Source organism: Hibiscus syriacus, unplaced genomic scaffold (genome assembly GCF_006381635.1).
Source record: "Hibiscus syriacus cultivar Baekdansim isolate YM2019G1 unplaced genomic scaffold, ASM638163v2 tig00117048_pilon, whole genome shotgun sequence".
In the NCBI taxonomy this organism is placed as follows: Eukaryota; Viridiplantae; Streptophyta; class Magnoliopsida; order Malvales; family Malvaceae; genus Hibiscus; species Hibiscus syriacus.
The window spans coordinates 1,593,235-1,601,371 of NW_024063538.1; the positions used below are offsets into that span (position 1 = coordinate 1,593,235).

Below are 8,137 nucleotides of genomic sequence, written 5' to 3' on the forward strand. Positions count from 1 at the left end.
GATGGAAGGGAAGGATTTTGAGATTCTATGCTTTGGTTTGTTTGGTTAATATTAGAATTAGAATGTTTTGCTGATGTCATGGAATATGACGTCATGCTCCCTGGGTACTGGTCGTCTCAATTATTATTATCATATTTGGATTTATTATTTGGTCAAATTCTAATACTCCATTACCATTTCTAAAATTACGTATTCAGCCCCTATATTATAATTTGATAATTTCTATTCCAATATTTTTCAAATTTTAAAGTTTAAGTCCTGAACAACTAAATTTGTTAAATCAGGTAATGATCAGTAATATTTGGAAATAATAGGTTTAATTATTGTTTATTGATTCGATCATATTTATTACAATTATGTAAAATTGCTTAGACAACAAGAATTCCATCGCAAATTCGGTGATTCTTTACCAAGGATGAAAATTATGCTTTTGCTTTGAGACTCGAATTTTACTTTGCTTCGCTTCATTAACTTGAATACTAAAAATTCGGCCAAACTTGGGCAACAAGTTAGTGGATTTCTCGGTCAAATGTTTGCCTTGCCATCAAGCTACACTTATCCCATTGCATCGGACTGACGCCACTCGATACCAGACTTTTGTTGTAAAAACCTGGCAGCAGGAGCTGAGTCACTCGATGAAGCGACACGAGTCGTCGTTGTAGGAGCTCCGCTCCAGTTCTCTGAACCAATACCGGAGGCTTGTTTTCTCTCTGCATGAGTTGTCAGTAATTTTAGACAAATTAGTAAACATAAACAAATAATTTCTTACAATTAAAATATAATTACTGTTCGGTATATTGATAACAGTGTTTGTTTTTCGCAAACGGTACCCCATACGTATTAAATAACCAAGACACATGGTTTGATGGTGGGTGGATTAAGGTAGCTTATGCAGAAAAGTACTCGCGTACACTATTATCCATTAGTATATAATACAAAAGAAATATAGATGAAATACATAAAAAATCATTGGACAATTACTGTTTTGATCAGTAAAATTCTAAAAATTATAAAATAATTATCATACTATTAAAAATCACTACGTTATTATAATAACTTATAAAAAATTAATCATTTTTTGAAAAAATTACCAACTTTTTAAATTGACTTAAATCTTACCATTACTTGTGAATTTTTTCCTCAATGACATTGTCTGAGATGATTTCGCTCCTTGTTCCGCCGTCCATGGGCTTGCCAGGGACCACCTCCCCTTCTTTGATCCAGGCTTTGAGTTGGATATCTAATGGTCTGCTGCTGATGAGCAGTGTGTGTTGGAAGACGGCCTTCAAAAGATTTTTCTTTTCAGTCAAAATTCTAAGGGGCTGGCCAAGCAAAGTAGAGTTTGGTTCAGATCAAAGAGGCTTAGAATGGTAGGTTTTTGTTGTATCAACAAGTCAAACCTTCATGAGCTTGGCTCTTATATATTGTTCAAAATGCCAACAATTGAAATCTCAATCCTCTGTTTTTTTTAGTAAAAATAAATTTCATCTTCCATCTTTCAACTCATCTCTATACATCGATTCTGCAATATCGAGCATCAACACACATCAACCTTCCTAAAGAAACCTATAAATCATGTCTATGCGGTATGTCTCATATTTATGCATGTCTCAGTTTCATCTATGTATTCCACAACATCTTTACATACATAGATACATATTTGTCGCAAGCTCTTGCAAAATGGTATTGTTTTATCATCAGAATCTACAACCTTCCTTATTTTCAACGGCTTAAAAAAGTTGTAGAATTCATGTACCTATTTTGCTTTGTCTGATTTTTTACAGGATACAGAAGCCATGTTGAAAATCATTACTATGATTGGTTCTTGCGTCGTGTCATCGTCAACCTGTGAAGATCAGTGTATCGGATGATACTGGGTAATACCTCGTCTTGGTGGCAACTTCCGCAAAATGAAAAGGACCAAAGTTGAAGGTAATATCTCCACCAACTGCCCAAGAAAAATAATAATAGCCTTATTTGTATACATGTTCAACCAAAATGACTAAAGCAACTAAAAGCAAGTGGAGATGATGGGGAAAAAGTTAGAAAGACATGAATAAAATATCATCATCTACACTCATAGGTAACATTATTAAACCTAATTTGCAAATAATGATAAAAGTACGAGGGTTACACACCTGCCCATTTATATAAGTCAGGATCAAAAACTTCCATTCATTATCGAAACAAAATACCATGTGATTGCTATCTATAAAGCATTCCAATTTACCAAGTGATTATCTATAATGAATTTAGAGAGCATACTTACTCAATGCTGTTAATTATTAAATCTACTAAGGATACAACAAATACTTACCTGCAAAGAACATCTTTGATATAATGACCAAAACTGGGATATACTTCCACCATAATACCAGCCACATTGCTATCTGAAATCAATTCCCTCATCAGAAGTCACACTTACAAAGAAAATCAAGTATGCCACACTTTCCAACAAGGCTGAAACTGAATGTGCTAGGATGAAAAAATGCTACACTGTACGTCCAATTTGCTACTAAAATCTACAAAAAGTACCATTTACATACTAGACACTGTTCTGGTAAAGGAAATATTATATTCTAACCTATCTAACAATTTTTTTTTCATCTGACCATGATTTATAGAGGCCAGCATCAGGGTAGCTTGTTGGCATATTCTAACAGAAGAAACTGTGTAAAGTAATAAGAAAAAGGAAGCTATTGTGAAAACGTAAATGCGCAGTGTGCACAGGTCAGAGTCTTATTGAATATAGCTTGACATGTAAATTAAGCAAGATAAATTAATAAGAAATTCCAACCAGGTTAAAGGTAATGTGAAATAAAAAAATTAAAAAACAATTGGTACAGGTCAGAGCCACTAATCACTAAATTAACAAAGAGCTACCAGGAATGGAATACTGAAGCACTACAAACTACCTGACTTCATTGCTAAAGCATGTTAGACGTAGTGTCTTAAATCATGACTAACAGCTGACAAGAGTACAGTCAAAAAGGAAAAGAAATATTAGGGTGATGCATAAAGCACAAGCAATTTCATTTATCATTTTAGCATATTGACAGCTGAGACTGTAGAATAGGTGTCAAACTCAAATCCCTATTGACAATAGAATACTCGACTTCTTGGAGGCAATAGCTATGAGAAGGAACTTCAGAGTATGACATAACAACCAACGCCAAGAAACTTCTGATGGAAGACGACATTTATATTAGAGGTTCATATGACGTATGAATGAATAAAGACACCAATGCCTTGTGAGTAACTGGACATATATAGAAATGTAATTCAAAACATAGAAATTATTCTGGACAAGAATGAGGATAAAGAGCTGACTCGGGGTATACTGTTGCAAGATCATACCTCCAAATGTGGAAATTATTCTGGACACCACAAATTGGACCCTTGACTATTTCCTAGCTTGATTCTCATACAATTAAAGAACTAATGCAGAAAATCAGTCTACCGCAATATTGCCACATGGAGCACATTATTTATACTCTCCCTCCAAGAAAAGGAAGATCATTTATGAAAAATAAGCTAAATAATATGATCCGATTCACAGTATTTCGTAAATAAGTCATCAAACAGAGTCAATGCACTACTCTGTCAAAATTTGCTGCCCTTATCTCAGCTAAAGATTTACAGATTTTGAACAAATTAGTCAACTAAATAATTAAGCCTTCCAGTAGAAAGAACTCAAATTTCCCTTCTATTGGCACTTGATCGAAATAATAGAAAATATACTTCACCTGAATAGTATAAACCACCACATTTATTACAAAGAAAATCGGCCTAAGTCCATCAGTTGATTCAGCTCGTACCTGTTTCAGGATAGGCAGAGTTAAGATAAAGCTAATTCTTTCAAAACAATAAAGACAGCAGCGCCAACGCAAACTGGCAAAGGTCAAATAATCTAACCTGGTAGTATATCTCAGCCAAAACAAAACCAGAAGTGCATATGTCGTGAAGAAGGCTAGACTTGGTATGTCCAGAAAGATATGTTGAACAATCTAACAAAAATGCAAGCAATCAACCTTAAGAAACAAATTGTGAATAATTCATGCCCGAGAATATAAAAAAAAAAAAAACCACTGGATGCAAGCCTTGTACATTCCGCCTGAAAACAAAGACTAACCCACGAACTGTCATACAAATAAAACCATGATAAATAAACAAACCAAAGTAAATGGGAAAAAAGTGATAAAAAAAAGTTCAGATACGAACCCCCATTCACCAGAAAATTTAGTAAATGGAAGACCTTCTGCGTGGTCCAACCAAATTCAAGAACTCTCAAATGTATCCGTATCAATTGAACCTATAAAAGTCAACAAATAAACGAGCTGCGAACAAAGATTGTAACTGAAAATTGCTATTCATGACAACGACATTAAGAAAATCTTCTTATATTACGTAAAAGTAATGAAACAGAATCTTTATTGTAAGCAATAATCATAAGTGTTCCTAGACAACGCCAATCAAGCAGAGATAAACCCTAATTACTTACAAGTAAATAAATAAATATAATAGTGGTGGAAAAAGGGAGGAGAGGCCATACAAGAGTAAAGATGGGGACGAGAAAGTAAACGGCGGCGAGGATGTGAAAAATGCGATCCTGCCAGAGCGTTGAATCGTTAATGTCACGCCACCCATTGGCTTCGCCGTTCACCTTGTACGATATCACTGCCGCATCGATGCCGTATCGCCCCATCAATCTTCCTCCTCTCTGTTTTTTTTTTTTTTTTTTTAAAAAAAAAAAAGCAATTATGAAGAGCAAAGCAAACAAACACCGCCGGCGCGAAAGAGGTGAGTTTTATTGTTATGTGGAAGGTACCGGCATAACAAATTTGAAAAATGGCAGACTAGTAGATGCCTGTATGATCTTACGTGTCTCTCTAGTGAGCTCCACTTCATGCACTGACGTCATGTGGCAATATATACAATATTTTCTAAATTAGTTCTTGAGTTTTAAAATACTTTAATTAAGTACTCAAATATCAATATTATAACAATTTCTCTTTCTAGTTTACCGTTTGTTGATTTTCTTATTTTGTTTTAATTTATTATTGATTTTAGTTTACCTGGATATCTTTCTTTTGTTTTAGTTTACAAAAGAAGATTCATATATTCGTTTTCATTTTTATTTAAAAGAATATCGTATATAATGATTCTTTATAAAATTATTATCAATACATCAAATAATAACAAACATTAATATCTTATCTTATACATTATAACAAGGGAGACAACTTGATTCTTTGCTTGTATAGAGAGAAATGGGATGAACATATCTTTGAAACTTGCAAGAAAATAGTATCATAATGTGTGTGAAGTTTCCTGCATATTGAACATGGGGTTTATACCTTCCCTCCTCTGGTTTAAGAATTTAATGTTCCAAAAGAAGAAGAAGAAGAAGAATATAAGATCAAAACACAATATATATACCAATCCATTCGGTTATGCCAAATTTGTAATGGGGGTATATTTATGTTTTAAGAATTTAAAATTTAAATTTTTTAATTTTAAGTTTGTTTTAAAATGAAAGAGGAAAAAGGAAATAAATTTGTATGTTTATGTTCACGTTCATGACATTTTTTATTTTCATGTTATTATAAATTTTTATCTATATTTTGATATTTATTTATTTGTGTTGATATATTTATTTTCCATATCAGATTGATCCCATGCCCTTTAAGCAAACGCACCAATAGTAGCATCAAGCCAGCTTTCCTTGCTTTTTGGCGACTAGCTCAGGTGTCCTTGAAGCAAACGAATAATTGTTAGGAAATAAATCGAGTACGAGTAATTTTCCTATAACCAGATTAGTGAGAATGCGAAATAAAAGCGAAAAAATAATACCCGAAATTGATATCGGAGTTCAACCAATTTGCTTACGTCTCCAGACTACTGCAGATCTTTTACTAAGAGAAAATTTACAGGTGTTTACAAAACACTCACTACTCACAAGAAACTCTCTAGTATTGGGATAAAAAAATGATTTGAGATGATTTTGAAGTTAAATGAGCTAGGGTATTTATAGTTGAAGCTTAGGAATTAATCTTTGAAAATACCCTAAAGTGCAATGACTAAAAAAAACTTTCCCCATTTTTTTAAGCAGTCGACTACCACTTTATTAATTTAACAGCCCATGTGCTTTGAATGTTCAAGATCTCCCACTTGAAGACTGATTTTAATCTGTCTTCACACCTTAATCAATGCAGCAACATTTATGGTCTTGTTAGTCTAGAATGCCAACTGAAGTTGAACACAACTTCAGTTTGTTCGTGGTCACCGTCTTTGTCAACATGTCTGCCGGATTTTGAGATCCATTAATCTTTTCAAGTTTCAAAATCCCATCTTCCAGAAGAGACCGGTTAAAATGATATCGTAATTGTATGTGCTTCGTCCTGGAATGAAAAAACGGATTCTTTGCTAGATATATAGCACTTTGACTGTCGCAATACAAAACATTGTTCTCTTGTTTCTTGCCTAACTCTTCCAATAAACTTTGGAGCCAAACCATCTCCTTGTTGTTCCGTAACAGTGACATATTCTGCTTCAGTTGTGGAGAGAACAACTATCTTCTGTAGCTGAGAAACCCAACTCACTGCGGTTTCTCCTAGAGTTAGACATACCTGTAGTGCTCATTCTGATGTCAACATTTCCGGCTAAGTCAGCATCTACATAGCCTGTCAGTATCGTATCTCCACCTTTGAAACAAAGTGCTTTATTTGTGGTACCTCGCAGATATCTGAGGATCCATTTGACTTCTTCTCAGTGTACATTGCCTGGATTATTCATGTACCTGCTAACAACTCCCACTGTATGAGCAATATCTGGTCTAGTACAAACCATGGCATACATTAGACTTTCAATTGTTGAGGCATACAACACCTTCACCATGTGTGCACCTTCTTCCTCCGTCTTTGGTGACTGTTATTTGGAGAGTCTAAAATGAACACCTAAAGGTGTACTTACTGGTTTAGCATCTTGCATGTTGAACCTGGAGAGTACTTTGTTGATGTACTTAGCCTGTGATAACATCAAAGTCCCTGACTTTGTGTCTCTCTTAATCCTCATCCCAAGAATCTGCTTTGCAGGGCCCAGATCCTTCATAGCAAACTGCTTCGACAATTTTTGCTTCAAGTTTATAATCTCTTGCATGTCTGAGTCTGCAATGAGCATGTCATCAACGTACAATAATAAAATAATGAAGTTATTGTCGAACCTCTTGATGTATCAACAATGATCTGCTTGGCCTTTGGTAAAACCACTGTTACTCATGAAACTATCGAACTTCTTGTACCACTGTCTAGGAGCTTGTTTTAAACCATACAAGCTCTTCTTCAACATGCATACCAGGTTTTTCTTGTCTGCCTCTATGAAGCTTTATGGCTGCCTCATATAGATTTCTTCCTCCAAATCACCATGAAGGAAAGTTGTCTTTACATCTAACTGTTCAAGATGTAAATTCTCTGCAGCTACAATTTTCAACACCAGTCTGATTGTAGACAATTTCACGACTGGAGAGAAAATTTCATTGTAGTCAATACCTTCTTTTTGCTGAAAACCTTTGACAACCAATCTTGCTTTGTCGCGTTTGCTCCCATCGTGCTCTTCTTTGATTCTGTAAATCCACTTGATGTGGAGCAATTTCTTGCATGGTGGTAATTCAGCTAATTCTCACGTCTGATTTGACATAAGCGACTTCATCTCATCTTTCATGGAAAACTCCCACTTGACTTAATCCTCCACCTGCATTGGTTCATCATAGCACTATGGTTCACCATTGTCAGTCAGCAGAATTTATATGTACATAAGAAATACAACCAAACACTCTTAAGTGTGAAAGGTTTATTTCTTTCTTGCTCCAAGCTTCCTCTGGTATTCCACCATCCAAGGGAACTCAGGGCCCACGGTTGATCAGGTAAGCTACAGTGTTGATAGCTTCAGCCCATAGCAATTTGGGCAATTCGGCATGTATACTCAAGTTTCTGGCACGTTCATTCAGAGTTCTGTTCATGCGCTATGCTACGCCATTATGTTGCGGTGTCATAGGAACTGTTGTCTCCATCTTGATCTCATTGTTTGCGCAGAAATCTCTGAATCTACTGTTTCTGTACTCTCCTCCATTGTTAGACCT

At 35.0% G+C, this 8,137-nt stretch overlaps 1 pseudogene; it reads right to left on the minus strand.

The window, feature by feature from the left end:
• Window positions 1-1,761: 1,761 nt before the first annotated feature.
• On the minus strand, window positions 1,762-4,825 carry LOC120197509 (annotated as a pseudogene).
• Window positions 4,826-8,137: the final 3,312 nt, after the last annotated feature.